Genomic DNA, 18,366 nt, shown 5'->3' with positions numbered 1-18,366 from the left:
ACAGGGAGGATTGCTTGGTATGTGACCAGCAAGTCCCAGAACGGTTCTGCAGCAACTCATGGGCCTGGTTCAGCCAGACAGAAGGTCTGCCAAAACAGCATAAGAAATTGACTTACTGATGAAAGGCCAGGAAAATTAAATCTGGCGGCTGACTTCTTGTTATAAACAAAGCATGCCAAAAATTATAAAATGACATCTTTAAAGTGGTTGAAAAATAGAAAAACCCTAAAAACAAAAAGATCTCCCCCAAAACAAAAGAAGGTAACTATAAACCTAGATTTATACCCAGCATAAATATTGTTTCAGAGTAAAGGTTAGATGAAGACATTTTTAGATAAACAAAAGTAATAGGATTTGAGGCCAACAGTTCCGTGCTACAAGAAATGCTAGAGGAAATCCTTCAGTCTAAACAGAAATAATATAGGTTGGAATGGTAGAGCCAGGAAGGATGGAAGATCACTATATATGGTGAATACGTACATATGAAATACTTTTTTTTCTGCTCTGGCTGGTGTAGTTCAGTGGATTGAGCATGGGGCTGAGAACCAAAGGATCACAGTTCAATTCCCAGTCAGGGCACAGGCCTGGGTAGTGGGCCAGTTCCCAGCAGGGGACGCACGAGAGGCAACCATACACTGATATTTCACTCCCTCTCTCTTTCCCTTCCCCTCTAAAAATAAATAAATAAAACCTTTAAAAAATAGCTTTTTTTTCTAATTTCTTCAAAATACAATCATCTGTCTAAAGCACAAACAGTAACATTTTGTTGTGAGGTTTATAACATGCATAGTGATAAATTGCATCATAACTAGCAAAAACAATAGCGAGAGAATAACAGGAAAGATTACTTTTGTAACCATCATATATTATACATAAATTGGTTTAATATTAATTCAGGAAAGACTGTGATAAATTAAGAACACTACTTTAGTTGTTAGAGAAAGCACTAAAACCTGAAAACAAAGAGGTACACATATAAACAAGGGAGCAAAATGAAAAGAATTGAAAATTCCCATTCTAAGTGGGCAGAAAAAGGGATGAAAAGAACAAAGAACAGAGGAGAAAATAGAAAACACATGACAAGAAAATCAGCAAAATCAGTCATATAATTACATTAAATTTAAGTGGATTAAACACTCCAATTAAAGAGTAAAATTTACAAAATAAGCTAAGACAAAATAAAAACACAGTTGTGATGTTCATGAGAGCTGCATTTTATTTTTATTATGTTTGCTTTTGATTCTGAAATACTCTCTAATATCCAGAATGTATGAGACTGGTAAAGAGAATCCCCAAATAACCCTTATCCAGATTGACAATTTCATGAAGACATTTAAGTCCTCTTGAGTGATCAAGGCTCAGAGAGGTTTAAATGACCCTCCTAAGGCATTACAGCTAGTAAGCATTTGTGCTTCACTATAAACTGAGGCAGTCTTAAGTCTAGAAGATGTTGTAACCAAAACCATCCCAGGTCTGGCTGGCTGGCTGGCTGGCTGGCTGGCTGGCTGCCGCTATGGAAGCCAATACTCGAGAGGCAGGTGCTGATGTAAAGGAAAGTGGGTTATTTTCAGGTGCCAGCAACCTGGAAGATGGAGGATTCATGTCTCAAAGCTCATCCTTCATCTCCATGGTGGTCGAGGTTTTTGCAAGGAGGGAGAAAGGAACAAAAAAAGGGATCAAAGGTGGGGTGTTCTCTATGTTCAGACCAGCACAATTCATTCCAGTAAGGACAGTGATGCTCTGGTGTGTATCATCCTCGTTTGGTCATCCTGGTTTCTGGTCATCCTGGCTTCATGTCATCTTGACTCCACTGTTAAGGCTCAGCAAATCTCCCAGAGCTGGGATGCCTGAAGGTTGGAGTCTGTATCCTTTGCAGTTAGCTCCTAGGATTCTGATACAAACATGTTTGTCTATAAGCTACATATTAGTCAGAGTCAGTGCTTATAGAAACAATGTCAAAAGAAAGGTGGGTGGTTGATACACAGTGGTACCTAGGTCTCCTGGTTCTGAAAAATGCTTGATGGGTGCTGAAATCAACCAGTGCTGAAACCAACCAGTACCAACCAAGCTATGAGAGATGAAGCATTTTCTCTTGTAGGGTGGCGTCATGACTCATGCAGGTTCCAGCGAGTGTGACAAGTCCCAAGAAAAGAGTGCTGAAACATATTTTTCTCTTGGAAACATGAGTACAGGGTTTGACGAGTTTTGAAGCTGATGAATACTAAGGTGTGACTGTCATTTCTGACTGTTACAATTTACCACTCTCACAAACATGTTCTTAAGTACTCTGTTTTATTACTAGTTATGTGTATAAAAGCAAATGGTGACTACTGGTATCAATATTCAAACGAAAGTCAGTCTGGTTTCATAATACCATTTTGTATCTCCGTGTAAAATAATTAGTTGTCCATAAAAGGTTCGTCAAAACTCCATTGTGATATATTGTAGAGCGCAGTAGTAGTAAGCTTATCAGAGGTGTTGTTCAAAGTTACAGCTAAATGACAGCATTTCATGGATAGAGTATAGAGAGACTCTGTCTTAGATAAATGATCAAATTAAATGGCAGAAAAGGCTCCTTGAAATTCTAAGAGTCTATTATATTATCTGCTGTTTTATTGAAATACTCACAATTACAGTTCCCTGATGTGCTCTTTCCCTCCAGTCCAAAAGGATACAGGCGTATTACATCCTTTAGAAGTCATCTTGATTTATCAATAGATTTTCATTGTATTTATAATTGCCTTAGGAATTAAGGTACTTTCCAGATATTAAGAAAAAATCTTCATAATCTTAATAGAAAAGAGGTCTTATGTTCCATTAAAACTTAAACTTTATTAAAAATTTCAAGCTTCATTAAACTTAGTTAAGCCCCATTAAGTGAGGCTTAGTGTCTTTAGCTCTTTTAAACCAAGCTGAGAATATCTAAAATTTTAAGAATTCTTACGTTTTTAAACTCAAAAGACTAGATAAAACTGCTAAACCTCTAAAGCAAACCAACCTAGCGTCCTTGAACATCTTTTTTTCATGGCTGACACAACACTTGGGTTGTTAAATCAAATTGGATTCCATTAAATAGTTTTTAATACTATTAATATTTCTTAAGTATCACTAATCTAATTAATCATCATAAAGACAATACACTTAAACTTCTGTTTAACTTTTAAGAAAAATTTTTGGACAGGTGTCATTAAATTTATGACTAACATCAATTATTTTAGAATTATTAACTTGAGCTATTTTTCTACTTAGAAATGAAGAGACCTAATCAATGAAATTTTAAGCATTTCCTTTATCAATCCAAACATCCAAAGACATAGAAACATTTAAAAGCCACTGTTTGTTATTCAGGTGTGCTCTCTCTCTCTCTGAATAATGAATGAATGGATAAATATGCCAGATATGGGAATTCTATGTATGCAATTATTTGTTACTGAGAGGAAGAGAAAGCATACCAAAAGGCACTTAAAGGAGCCACAGTTATGTTTTGGATCGCCATCTGCTCTTTGGTGGGCCCCTAGATTATTTTTTTGTTTCAGTGCCATATGAATTGATACTTAAAATGTGTCTACAGTCTTTAAAAAGTTAAATATTCTTAATGAATTCCTTTTACCTTATTTCCTTTTGATTGAAGAAATGTATCAGTCAGAATGTAAAAGGGAAATGAAATGTTTTTAAAATGATAAAATGTAACATTTATTCATTCTCTCATAACATATTTTCACTTAAGCTTGGGATGCTGCTGCTCATATCAACTTTATCATTCAGTGATCAGATAATACCCAGGCCATGAGAAGTAGTTAATTTGAATTTATCACTTAATCACTTTACCACTTTATCACAAACCCAGGGCAGTCTCTGCAATCTGATAATTTTGCAGAAGAGGGAATGTCCTTAATCCACATCCCTACCCTTTAATTCACTCTAGCTTGTCAGATGCTTCATATAGCATCTTTTCCACAGATATTTCCCTTGCCTTTGGGTGTGGTAGGGATTGTCATCAGGCCTGAATGGCAGAGGTGACGTGCTGCAGTCTGGGCCGGCCCGCTAAGAGTCCTTCCTCCATCAAATCCGAGCTAAACTGGCTGGTAATTGGGTCAGAGATTAGTCACCAATGGTATGTGTTTTCTTCAGTTATCCTAAGAATCAAAACACACCTTGGGCTTCTTTCCTCATGGGGAATGGTGTAAATTGCCTTTCACTTTAGAAGGAACGTCCAAACATACCCACTTTCCTACGAACTGTACAGATGCATCAAACTCCTTAACTTTTACAGGGTCCATTTCATATCCCCCTGCATGGCCTGTCTCACTAAGTTAGGCAGCTAGAGAGTTTGTCACAGCCCACTATCAGGCTAATCAGCATAACATCGTCAGTATAGTGTGCCAGCTTGCCGTTCTGAGGAATGACAGAGAGTCGAGGTCCCTCTAGATTACAGCATGACCAGGAGCAGAGGAGTTGACATGTCTTGAGGTAAGGCAGGCAGAGAGTTTAGCTGTTTCTGAGCATGATTCTCTTTCTTGATAGGAAGTCTCTAGAAAGGAACATAGGTGTATTGGGATATATTGATTATATCCACGAAAATGCTTTTGTTTTCACCACAGTCGTGATTGGTAAAAACGGATTACATTTGTAATGATGTGTAGTCATTTATTTTGAAAGGCCTGTCTAGCTTTGTATGATATTAGCCCCAAAGGTAAGTTAATGGACATGCAGTAGTAATCATTGCCACCAAATTTTCCATGTACTATTGGATAACAGCACTGATTTCTGCCAGTTTCTTGGGATAAAAGTATGGCTCTGAATTTACTATCTTGGTGCAGGTGTGACTGAACGGCTTCTACATGACAAGTTTACCACAATCCTCACAGCATAGGGACAAATCTAGGAATTCTTCTACTTACCAAGTGTGCATTCAGGGACCAAGGAAAGAAGCACAAGATGTGGCTATTATTCTACCAGATGTCTTTTCAGGTGTCTCAGACTGCATCTTCATTTTAAACTAACTTCCAAAGCCACTTAATCTGACCAGGGAATCATAGTGGAATTTGGGTCTCTAAGAATTAGGTTCAGTTCAGAGACAACCTCCAATAATTCCTGGAAGGTCTGGGTACTGCCCTGGCACCAGGCATGTTTACTTTGGTAATATTCACATTAGCAAGGTTCTGTAATTCTTTTGGGTAAAGGCTGTATTTTTCCCAGAGTAGGTCTTTTCTCCACTGGAGCTATGATAGGGTAAAAATCTGTTGTTTGGGCCCCTGGGCAATGAGAGGCGGTGGGGTTGGGTCCATATGAAAATCAGGCATCCTTGGGGCAAGTGCCTGAGGTGGAAGATTTTATGGACAGTAATGTTGATTCTCTCATAAATGGAATGGCTGCTTGTATAAGGAAAGAAGGTTTAGGATGATTTAGGGATTTGGATCTCTTGATCTCACCTACGTGATTACGTTTTACCTTGATTTTACCAACGTGACCCCCCTTTTCACCCTATGCCTTAATATTAGCCCTACAGAAGCTCCACATTTACATGGCCCTGCAACTTGGTAACCTTTATGATCAGACATAGTGTTATCTCTGTTGTGGCTGAACAAAAAACAAGGAAACTTTTAAAGATTTGAAAGAGATTTTAAATTTCAGTTCTGAGCCACACGTTAAAAAATGGGCACTTCTCATTTTCCCTGGGTACCACCTTGGGTCTCCAGAAGCAGCCATCCCACACCCCAGTCTTGCAATCTCTATACGACACAACCACTACTGGACTAGCCTCTCCACAGTAAAATATCAGTATAAGCACACCAAATATATATAACACATATCGTATATGTAAATATTTATACATTTACTCAATTTATATTGTAGTTCAATCTTTCAAGAGAACTGCTTTCATAAATTAGAAGGATCATTTGGGGTCAAAACCAAAATCTATGTTAAATCAAGTGGTCAAGTAACAGTTACCTTTCTGTCACTAGGAGTGCTAACCCAAAGTTAAAATGCTCCTCACTAGTTAAGCCTGTTTAATTAGTCAATCAGAAGACCTACATTTAAAATAGGTATAACAGGCATTAATCACATTCCTATTGTGTAAATCTGAGGAATTTGTGATATCATAACTGTATAACATGGATCTCATGTAATCATGCAAGGTGCACATTGAGATGACATGCTGACCCATGCCCGATCTTGCATGGTGATGGTTGTCAGTGTTTTCTCCAATTTGTTTGGAGTCTTTTAAGGCCTATAAAGGTCTTCTGAAGACCCTACAGAATGCACAGGTAGGGGAGGAAGCAAGGGCTGGAGAAAAGGGCAATCGTGTGCTCAAGGGGTTTGTCTAGGCCTCAGGTGTGTGATCTGCTCTGCTTCCCTGGGAAATACCTGAACCACAAAGTCGGTTTTTCTCCCAGCATTTTGGGGCATGCAGTCTATCCGTTATTCCCAATAACTACCACTAGCTTGAGGACTCATGTTCTGCTCTATTAATTTCTGTAATAGATGCAGCCAGATTTCCCTGAATCCTGTTGAACAATGTCAGACATGCACATTTTCAGCACCTTCCTTGTGCCAGCAGAATCCAGTCTGGTAGAATGACCTGATTGTTTTCATATGAACCAATGAAACTGTATCCACACTGCATAAGAAAAATTCCCTGGTGTTCCAGGAGTCATCTTCCACTCATTTATAAAAAACATCAACCTTAGTATCAACCTACTCACATTTTGTTTTTCAGAATGTGAACAAACGATCAGGAATAGTGTCAGATAAAGGGAACATTATTTTCTAAGTTGTTTAATCTAAAATAAGAATAGGTCTATTCAAACAATTTGAAAGATTTTTCTTACATAAAAATGCTGTTTTATAGTACCCACTATCATGCTATATTCAGCTTTGAACTAGACAGTTTCTATAGAAATGAAACTTAGAAAACTTAATTTAACTAACAGCTAAGAATTATTTATAATTAGCATATTAATTATTCATATGTAAATGTTTCCAGGCTACAAGGAATATGTATACAATTTGTCACATAAGCAGGGCAATTTCTTCACAAGATAAATATGCTTAGCAAATTATTTTCTCATAAAGCAAAGGTGAAATTAAGCTGAACCCTTACTGAAATATCAAAAATGTGAATTAGGCACAAATTAGTTTTTCTTGTGGGCTTAAAAACAGTATCTAATAGCTTTACAATCATGTGATATTTAATATCCATATATTTGCATATAAATTACTCTTTAAGATATCTTTAATATTTACACAGAAAGACTGCTGCAAATGTGCTGAGTGTTAAAACTAGCAATAAAATGCATCTATTGTTTGAAAAAATATTTCTCCTGAGACTGCATCAATAACTTCCATATTGAATTTTCTTACATTATACTTCCCAACAATATTTTCAAATACTCTAATGTCATAAGCATAGCAAGCCAACTGCAAATCAGGCTGTTTATTCTGCGTCTAGTCACTAACACTAAAACAAAAATTTGGGAGGTAAAATTTACCTGACAGTTTTGCCAATGATGCATGAGGCTGATTATTGGTATTCTTTCAGTGCAATGCTGGTGGCATACCTCCTTTAATTTTCCTTCATTATGGTTCTAACATTGAAAGCAAAGGCCATGCATGTCTGCATTGAAAAAAAAGTATGTGAAAGAATAACCTCTTTGTATCATGAAAAGTGCAGTTGATGTGCAACTTAAACTTCATGCCTCCCAATGGTTTGGATGAGAGTCTGTCTAACCATCTGGGAAGAACTGTTATTGATGACACCTGGTATCATGGATTGAACTGTGTGCTCTCAAAAGGTGTGCCACAATTCTAAGCCCTGCTACCTGTGAATGTGACCTTATTTGAAAATGGAATCATTGCAGCTGTAAACAAGCCAAGATAAGGTCACACAGATTTAGGGTGGACCTTAATCCCATATAACTGGTGATGTTATAAGAAGAAGAGAAAAGACACAGACAGAAAACCCACAGGGGGAATGCCTCGTGATGATGGAAGCAGAGCTGGAACCATGCTTCAATACGCCAAGGGGGTACAAAAAATGGTTGCCAACACCAGAAGCTGAAGAAGGCATAGAGCATCTTCTGTGGGGCCTTCAGAGAAAGCATGGTTCTCCTGGCACATTCTAGCTCCCACAACTGAGAGAAAGTACATGTCTGTTGTTTTAAGCCATCAAGCTAGTCGTCATTTGTTACAGCAATCCTAAGAAACTAAGAAACCTGACTTTTTGTGATAGGTGCTGCTTTTCATTAGATAAAAGAGGCCTTTATTAAAATGTGTTTTTTGATGGGAGAATTAATTGATTAGCAACTATTAATATATCTTTGTGGAAACAGTATCTGAAGAAATGAGACAAAGTCAGATGAATTTTTGATGAAGATAACAAAAATTACAAAATATGAAATCTATCCAAAATGGAGTGATATGGCTGGGACCTAGTGATTGTATTCTGTATTTACCCACCAGGCACCATGGGAGTTTATTAACTGGAAAAAGAAAAAAATGTGGATTGGGTGGAAGTAAGGATGTTAGAAATATATATATAATTTCACATTGCATTTAGGGTCTGGGCAAAAACATAAAAATTCCCCATGATGTTCACATTAAGACCGAGGTTAAGAGGAAATTGGGTGAAGATAAAAAAATCCTAGCATAGAACAGAAAGAGAGGTTTTTAAGCATTATAGTATTTAGTATTTGCTGGTGTTAGAATAAAATGTAGGCTAGAGAACATTAATGGAGTGTAATTAGTATCCAATAAATTGAACTAAATTATTACTTAAAATGTATTATATGATAACATCATACAAATGATAAGGTGATAAAGAAAGAATATTCATGTGCTAAGAACAGACCATTTTAAAACTGTAATTCCTCTGGAATAATTTCTTTTATTTTATCTAATTCTCACATAAAGCTTTGTTGAGATTGTATGGAAGCTTTAGTCATTTAAGTAAAAGCCCCGAATTTAGATTATTATAGGGAAAAGCTATTCTAGAAACGAAATTTTAGAATTTGAATAGAACAGAACTCATAACTATCATTTCAACCTATTTTGTGAAGCATTTTTTTAGCTTGTCACTAACAAGTAAAAACATTTATTTGTTTTGTCCTTCAAATGATGAATAAGACCATGTGATAATCCAAACTATTGAGATTTTTCAAAATACAAGTTTAGCTGGTTTTAGAGTCAGTTTTTTTTAATGGTTTAACAAACTAACCATACTATTTTTTTTAAGTTGGTCTATTTTATCTCTGTGGAGTTTACTTTAATTCTTGGGGCCTTTTTTCTTCCATAAAGTCTTGGAATTCACAGTGCTAAGTATGTTCTAAAACTATGTGATTGACAAGCCAGACACAAATAATACAGGTAGTTGGGCTACTTAAATAAATGGAAGCCTGATAAAATCCAGAAGTTAGCTATATATAACTGTCAAAAAAATATTTTCAAATTGAAACAGCCAAGAAAAATCGGTATTGTTTCAGTGCAGTGCTGGTCTTGACTATGTATTGACTAGGCAATTCTCAAGTCTGAAGAGATAAGAAGTTAACTTGTGGATAAGTGTCTGGATAAGAAACAAATAAGCAAATAATGTCTGTCCAGAAGAGAAAATAACACTGAAGATTACCCTCTGGAGACCTGTGACACAGATATCTTATTCTAATGTTTCTTTAATTCCTTATATACTCCTAGCTTCTTAAAGGATCTATGACTCAATCATACTTCTCACTGGTTTCCTTATTAATTAATTACTTAAATATAATCTTTTATGTGTTCATTTTATTTACAGCATCCAGTAGAAGTAACACCTGCTTTGGTGTGGTTGGTAGGGTAATACTATGGGCGTGATAATTTATAGCTTTAATTTGAACATTTTACCCAAAATATCATATGGTGTGCGTGAGTGTGATATTGTTATGTTACAGAATTACATGCTCATTATTTTGTAATAAAATATTTTATAATAAAAAGGAGCATTTTTTTGTGCTGGACCCTGTAGTATGAAAGTCATATTTAATCTTGAAAATTATACTTTTTTTTAAGACTATCCACTGAGATGCCCAAGTGGACTCATGACAGAGCCAAGTAAATGGTGTGGTAGGAGATGTGTATACCACATCTATTTAAATCCAGGCATATCTTTTCTTGTTTCCTCAAGTGATTCTCAAGTGGCAATTATTTTGAACTATTCTTGGTAACTTAGGCCGTTATCTAGTCATTAATAAGAAAGGAAGCAAAGGGAATCAGATAATAAACTAGGAAGCTAAATCAGATATTAGGACAGCACTCTATTAAGCTTACTAGGAAGTTCTGGCATTTACAGACTCACACTCCAGGGGACCTCAGGCTCATACATTTAATATTCTAGGCAGACAGACAGAAGTGCTGTCTAGGTGTGCTGTCTTGCCTGGTATCGGGTATCAGAATTATCAGAAGGAGGAGTAGGGAAAATTTCACTGCTGTGCATATGCACAGTAGAAACCAGATGATGTAGCAGAACTTTTTGACGTGCACAATAGAAATCAAGAGTTCATGGGGGGAGGTGTTTCTTCTTTTGGACATGCACAGTAAGAACTAAAATGGGGGCATAAATGTGCAGAGCCTAGCCAGGGAAAAACTGGAGAGGTAATCAGATTAGATGGGTACATGAAAAGATGCCACTAATTATCAGAGAAATGCTAATTAAAACCACAACAAGGTATCACCTTATACCTGTCAGGATGACCATCATCAATAAATCAAAGCACTGCAATTGTTGGCAAAGATGTGGAGAAAAGGGAACCTTCATGCACTGTTGGTGGCAATGCAGACTGGTGCAGCCGCTGGGGAAAGCAGTGTGGAGTTTCCTCAAAAAATTAAAAAGGAAACTGCCTTTTGACCCAGTGATTCCACTTTTGGGGATATATTTGAAGAAACCTGAAACGCTAATTGAAAAGAGTATGAGTGCACCCCTATGTTCATTGCAGTGTTATTTACAATAGCCAAAATAGATGAGTGGACAAAAAAGATATGATATATTTACTCAATGGAATACTACTTGGCTGTATAAAAGAAGTAAATCTTGCCTTTTGCAATAGCATGGATGCACCTGCAGAGTATTATGCTACATGAAACAAGGCAGTCAGAGAAAGACAAATACCATATTGTCTCATTTATACATGGAATCTAATAAACAAAACAAACTAACAAAATAGAAACTGACTCATAGATAAAGATTATGTACGGACTGATAGATGTCAGAAGATAGGGTGGTTGGGTAGAAAAGGTGAAGGGGTTAAAAAACAGACTAGAAGAACAGTATGGTTACGGTCAGAGAGAAAGGAGGTATGGGAAATAGAAGAGGGTAAAGGGGGGGAAATAAGTGGTAATAGAAGGAAACTTGACTTTGGGTGGTGAACACACATGCAATATGCAGAGGATGTGTTACAGGATTGTGCATTTGAAACCCTTTTAATTTTATTAACCAGTGTCACTCCAATAAATTCAATTAAATAAGATTTCAAGAAAGGAAGTTCTCAGGCTTTTGTGTGGTGCCTTGTGAGGTTGTTATTCTTAAAGCCATTGAAACTATCTTTTCACTGTGAGAAGATAAGCCTAAGGCTGAAGACGGTTGAATGGATAGTTGGAGAGGACCTAGGTCCTGGATAACATTGCTATGTCATTGGTTCAAAGAACACTGTAAGACTTTGGCCTCTTTCCTTTGTGTAATAGCAATAATAAATCTCTTGGTTTAAGCAAGTTTGAAAAAAATTTAAGAAGAGTAACATGCAGCGGTCATTCAGAGTTGTGTTATATATATATTTATAAGCTTTGCCGGTCTGCTGACATGTGTGTATAGGACAGTTTTCACTCCCTTGACCCTCAGTTTTTTCTGTGAACAGAAGTCATTATTTTGGTTAAAAACTGTAATTAATATGGGTGGGTGAAATTATATTAGGAACAATAATGACAGAGTTTATTTTAAGAGTTTATTTTAAGAGTTTGAAACTTTTATTATCAGTTATGTTAAAATAAATATTAAATTAGCGATTTCTTTCTTTTGAACTTTTTTCAGAGTCTTACTAAGGGCCAGTAAGAGTTACTTTATCTTGGCCACAACATTTGGAAAGACAATCTCAAAATTTGTTTGTAACTGGAAAAAAAAACTTCTTGGTTAAGAGAAATACAATTTAAAGCAAAAATAATCATACATCTTGTTTAATGCTTTCTTCAAAATAAGTTTCAAGAATCACCTTGGAGGGTTGAAGTTCACGTGATAAGAGACAATTTAACGAAGCCCTTTCCTATAACTATAAGGCAAAAATATCAACTGAAAGAAGTTTTGCCATTTTCTATGTTTTTCTACACTGTTTTTCAGAACTTTAGAAGTATTTTTATGTCAAAACCAGGACACTCCACTCATAAATACTCCAATGTGATATTACTTAAAATGAACATAATATATAAAACATTATTTATTTATTTATCTACTCAAAACCTAAAATCTAGCTGTTTCTACCCCAAAACAAAGAAGAAATGAAAGTAAACACATTCACATACACAAACAAACCCAGTTTATTTCTTATTTTGAATTATTTGGTGTCCAGATTTCTTCCCCATCTTCACTTATTATCTCTTTTGCTGACAAGGACTTTGTCTCATTCCCATTTCCGCATACGTGTCTCTTAGTATCAACTTTATTATTCTCCAGTACATAGAAGAATATTTTGCATTTTAATACTTCAATAAAGAGATATTTTATTTTAAAACTGACAAATAGATTGCTGTAGTGCATAGATTTGATGTATGATGAAGTCAATAAAAAACTGTCTCAGCGTAAACAATATATCAATAGTCTCATGACAGCAAGATAGATTAATTCAAATTAATACCAAAATAAACCATGATATATTGGTTTTCCAGTAGTACTTCATCTTCTCACAAATAGGAATTGCATTACGTGGTGGAGCTAATATTTAGAAATCTTTGAGTTCTCAAATTCCAGTGACTTGTGTACATAAAGTTTATGACAACACCTGGAAGCAAAAAGAGAATATTCCCGTTTTTGTGACAGAAGGACTTGTTTTGGAGACATCAATGTAAGTGATAAAAAGCTATTAGAAATTTTCTTAAGCTGAAGTGATAAAATTTCAACTTTCAAGTTTTGAGATATGAAAGTCCAAAGTTCAATTTTCAGCAGAAATTAATTTTTCACATTCTGGCATCAAGAATACACACAGTCTTGATATCTATCTGTGATAAGAGGAAAAGCTGCAAGAAAAGGCAAGCTGTAGAATAATTTAAAAGACCCGTTCTCTGATCTCCCAAGTAGTTGAGAGAAAAAAAAAATGAAGAGGAATACCTGTGTGAAAAACCTTGTCATTTTTTAGAAAAATTACTTTCATTCTGCCATTTAGATACCTTCGGGAACAATTAATGCTACATTAAAACTGTTTTAAGTTATAAACTCGATATCAAGTTTATATTCATTTGACGCGTGCACTGGCTCGCGGTGCCCGCAGCGTAATAGATGAGACAGGAGACAAATTCACACGGACACCGAGTCCTGTGGAGGAAAAGGGATGGCACGGCTGCTCCCTCAAATGGGGAGCGCCTCAGAGCAGCCAGACCACTCTCTCAAGGGGAGAGCACGCTGACCCTTGTCCGGATGGGATTTTATTGGATTCAGTTAGCAGAGGAATACAGGTACAGCTCATTAATCATTGCCAAGCAGTAAGGATCAAACAATAGATAGCATATAAAGAACTAGGAGGGCCTATTCTGAGTCAGGGTCTATCAGCTAAAAGGCTACGAAACTTTGGGAAACAAACTCATTTCCTGCTCAGGCCTTTATCATTTAACTAAGAGCATTCTTAACAAAGCAGGCTTCCCAGGATTCTACATATCCTTTCTCAGACCTGATCACCTGGGGAGCTCACCCTTTCCAGCACAGGGCTGCACCGCCCTCCGTCATTGTTCCAGGCTTAAGTCAGGCAGAGGAGGCAGATAGCCAAGGAATTTTCGGAGACTTCTCACGGACTCAGGGGAGTCAGGCTTTGTCAAAGCCAAGGAGTGAGGGTCCATCACCCCCTTTCTCCATAGCCCCAAGTCCTTCCCTGGGCCTCCACATGATCAGGCCTGTCTTAGGTCATTCCTGCCTTGGGGATTTTTACCCGTCATTGGCTAACTGACCAAGCATTAGGGGCCAGTGATGAAAAAAGGAGCAGAAGTGACACTTCTGCCAGGGAGATAAGCTTTGACTCCTTAGTGGCTTATGGTCTGAAGGTTGCTCACTCAGCCTTAGCCATGGGGGGTTTACAGCTCCTGAAACCAGGCAGGGTGGTTTCTCGCATTCCTTGGCTAAAATAGCTTAGTAAACTCAGTGACTCTCTTTCCCCAGTAACTTTTTTGCCTCAGTCTCTTTTCATGTGTTGGTTTCATCATGAGATTGTTACTAAGACCATGCAATTAGTCCCAGACTTCAGATGAATTCATGACAATAAAGCAGATTGGACAAATGTTATTAAAAATTTCTAGAAAATAAAGGAATTATGATATCACAGTTTCCCAGAAAATCTTTTCTCACATCCCGTTGGACCAAGCTGTATCATTTGTCCATTCTTAAACCAATTGCTGATGATGGAGGGTGGGGTTACTATCAGTTCAATTGGGTCCAATTTAGCAGCTGAAGGTGAGGTCAGTTTCTCCAGACACACAGGGAGTAAGTATATGAGAATACATGGGGGAAAAAACTGATGCCTATACACACACACACAAAAAAAGGAAGAAAAAGGATCTCTGCTAGAGATGAGATGAGATGAAATGGAAGAATTGATAATAAACAAGTGAATGATAATGTACACTATAACCATGCACATGTGTTCTTAACAACAATCTATAAAGAAAATACATCTTCATATTCTTGGTGCAAACAGACCAAAGCATATTTTTTGACAACTAAACTTCACTGATAAAGTTCTGACTTATATCTAATACTAAATTGCTCTTGTCATCAGTATTTTTATTCCCATTACAGAATCAGATTGCTTTATGGATCACAAAGTTTCTGCTATTCCAAACAAAAAGAAAAAGAATGGTTAAAAAACATAATTAAGTTAGTCTGTAAAATAATCAATGGAAATTCTATTCCTTACTTATGCATTCTTCATACATAATAAAGTTCAAACTAGCCCCCCACATAATTAAATTTGTGTCTATCAGGGTCTATTCCTAACTTAGCTCTATTTAGCATTAAAGATTAAAGTTCTTCATCCTGCAGATTCTACTTATTTTCAGTTCCAAGCCCATTAATAAATCAAAAGCCCATTCTTTTAGAGAGTGAGATTTGGAGTATCAGATGAATGTTTCATGTTAAGTGTATGCTGTAGTTGGACTCATATTTGGGCCCATAAAGTCCAGTCGCCCCAACTCCATGTCAGCACACCATATGCTATGTCATTTGTTGTGAAGAGAACACAGGACTATGGCCATATGTTTCTAGGTAAGGTAAAAACTGTGGTGGTTTGTAATGGATGTGTGATGTAATCTTGTCCCCTGGTGCCTTTTTCACCCAGCTGACAATTAAGCATGTAGGTGGAGCTGCAGATTATTAGTTAAAATGGAAATATTTTAGAACAAGCTATCTGAGGGGGTGGGTGGACGTTAAGTGCACGTTTTTCCTCTTTTTAAAAAATTATGTTCTATAAAAATATCTAAAATTAAAATTTGGAATTTAATTTCTTGATTGGTGTATTCTGTGCTTCAGCTAAAAAGGTTATGATAACTGATTAGTTGTTCAATCTGATTAGACTTAACTGCTTTCGGCAAAATTCATTAAGAAGTGCTCACCTGACCTCAGACACAATGAGGCGTGTAACTGGCATTCAGCTGGTGTTGGGGGTGGCTGTGGGAGTGGGATGCAGTCACATAGTTTTATACCCACCACTCCTACGTAAGGGAGGTTCCTGTTTACTCTGCACCTCTGGGGTCTGCAGAAACCCTGAGAAAAATTTTCGCACGCAGCAGAGGAACCCCAGGGGAAGAAATGTGACTGTCGCTTTTCTAGCTACATGTCTTGGGAGCATTTTCAGGAAGTGGCATGAAACTTATACCTGATTTTACCCAAACGAGCCTTTCTTCCTTTTATTTTTCTACAGCAAAGATGTGTAGAAAACCTTAGGATAGGAGGTTGGCCAGTCTGAATGGAAATAGTGTTTTTTTCATATAGCTGTTAGAGTCACCTAATAAAACTCTAAAAATAATAATGTTTGAGTATCCTTAGACAGTTTTAGGATCAAATTGTAACTAAAATCTTATTTTTATTTAACTTAAAAGTTCTAATTCTTTTCTTAATTTAGCAAATACCACATATCTTTCTAAAAATAATGACTCAGATGCTAAGAGGCTTTGTAATATTAAGGCAAGTTCCATTTCACAATCAAAAGTATATATATTGGGATTGAGCAGATAAATAGTAATAGCCACATTTCTCCCTCTTGGAAAGGGAAAGCCACAGGTAGAAAGAACCATGTGGAACTGGATTAGAAGTAGAGACATCAGTATGTTTAACTTAATGCAGATGGACAGCTACAGAAATAAGGACCGATTTGTGTGTATGAATTTCTTAGTTTTGTTCACAGGGCCTTGAAGCAGTGACAGCAGACCAGCAGTGAGCACATTATGTACCCAGATTATGGTTTACTCTGACAAAGGGAATCAGGGCTCCATGGAGAAATGACCAATTCCAGAGATTCTAAAGGAAGGAAGATACCAGATAAAAGTAGAATATACTGTAGTACCAGAATTAAGGAAGTGCTCAAACGAAGGGGAGGTGTAGAGGGGCATGTCGAATGGATTCAGCAGCCAACTAGAAAGAGTTCCTAATGACCAGAGTTGGAACAACTTGAGCAACAAAATAAATAACATGGTGCCAGATTATAATCCAAAGTATAAAATAAATAGTTATACATACCTACTATCTACTTAAATGATTGAATAGATAAATAAGGGGTGGAGAAAAGGCAAGACTTATTTTTTAAGAAATATTTTATTTATTTACTTTTAGAGAGAGGGTACTGGAAGGAGAAAGAGTGGGAGAGAAGAAACATCAATGTGTGGTTACTTTTCATGTGTCCCCTACTGGGGACCTGGCCTGCAACCCAGGCATGTGCCCTGACTGGGAATCGACCTTTGCTTCATAGGCTCGTGCTCAATCCACTGAGCTACACCAGCCAGGGTGCAGAACTTCTTTAGGGAAGAATTTAGAAGGATTCATACAGCTACTTCTGCTCTAGGACATAGAGCTCATTGTCCTTCTCTGTGTGCCTCCCTGGTATTGGCTGCACTTAGTGACTTGCTTCCAGAAAGCAGAATATGAAAGGGGGCGGGGGTGAGTAACTTTACTTTAGAGAAACATGAAAACTCTGTCTTTCCCAGGTACAAGGGTAACATCATCAGTGAGAAGTTATGTTGATGGTAGGTACCCTTGATGAGAATGGCATTTCATGCCTCTGGTCGTCCTTCCAAACACTAGAATTCCAAGGCTAATCATAAGAAAGCCTCAAACTCACTTTAGGAACAGTCTACAAAATACCTGAACTTAAAACTGTAAAGCACTTATAAAATGAGTAAAATCTGAGAGTGGTTGTAGTCCAAATGAGGTTAAGGAGATATGATGACTAAACTTAACTTAAGAAATTTAAGAAACTTAAGAAATGCATGGTGGTGGGGTCCTGGAACAACAGGAAAAAAAAGGACATTAGAGGAAAAGCTTTTGAAATAAAGTGTGGAATTTAGTTAATTAGTAATGTGTCAGTGTTGGTTTCTTAGTTGTGACCAATGTATCATGGTAATGTAAGAAATTAACAATAGAGGAAACTAATGAGGGATATATATGGAAGCTCTACAATATCTTTACTTTTCTGGAAATCTAAAACTACTATAAAATAAAATAATTTACATATATACACTTTAAAATAGTAAACCTGTATGAATTGAATTGACAGACCCCAATCTGTCATTTCCCCTCACAGTGCAATGACCTAAGATGAAATGGAAGTTAGGCCATGTGTAAGAAAATTCCAAGAATTAATTTAATCCATGTTGTCTTACATGGGCATCCAGTTGACGTGGGCCACGGTTTTATATGCCGTGAAGAAGAAAATGAGGGGAGAAAGGAGTCTACGCAGTAATTATATTATTCTCTTAAAACTTCTTTAGAAAGAAAAATTTCAAAGTATTAAGTTCATTGCATGGAGTCATAAGTTTAGGGTCTTTCAGCTACTCTGATCAACAGATGTGAAGGATTCAAAGGATATAGTAATTCATTACAGAGTAATATTTTAGCATTTTAATCTGTTATTTAACAGATTGAATTCTTTCCCAATTCCT

Source organism: Sturnira hondurensis, unplaced genomic scaffold, assembly GCF_014824575.4.
Source record: "Sturnira hondurensis isolate 20B ecotype Veracruz unplaced genomic scaffold, ASM1482457v3 Scaffold0004136, whole genome shotgun sequence".
In the NCBI taxonomy this organism is placed as follows: Eukaryota; Metazoa; Chordata; class Mammalia; order Chiroptera; family Phyllostomidae; genus Sturnira; species Sturnira hondurensis.
The sequence above is the reverse complement of the archived record's forward strand: the minus strand, read 5'-3'. Positions refer to the sequence as shown.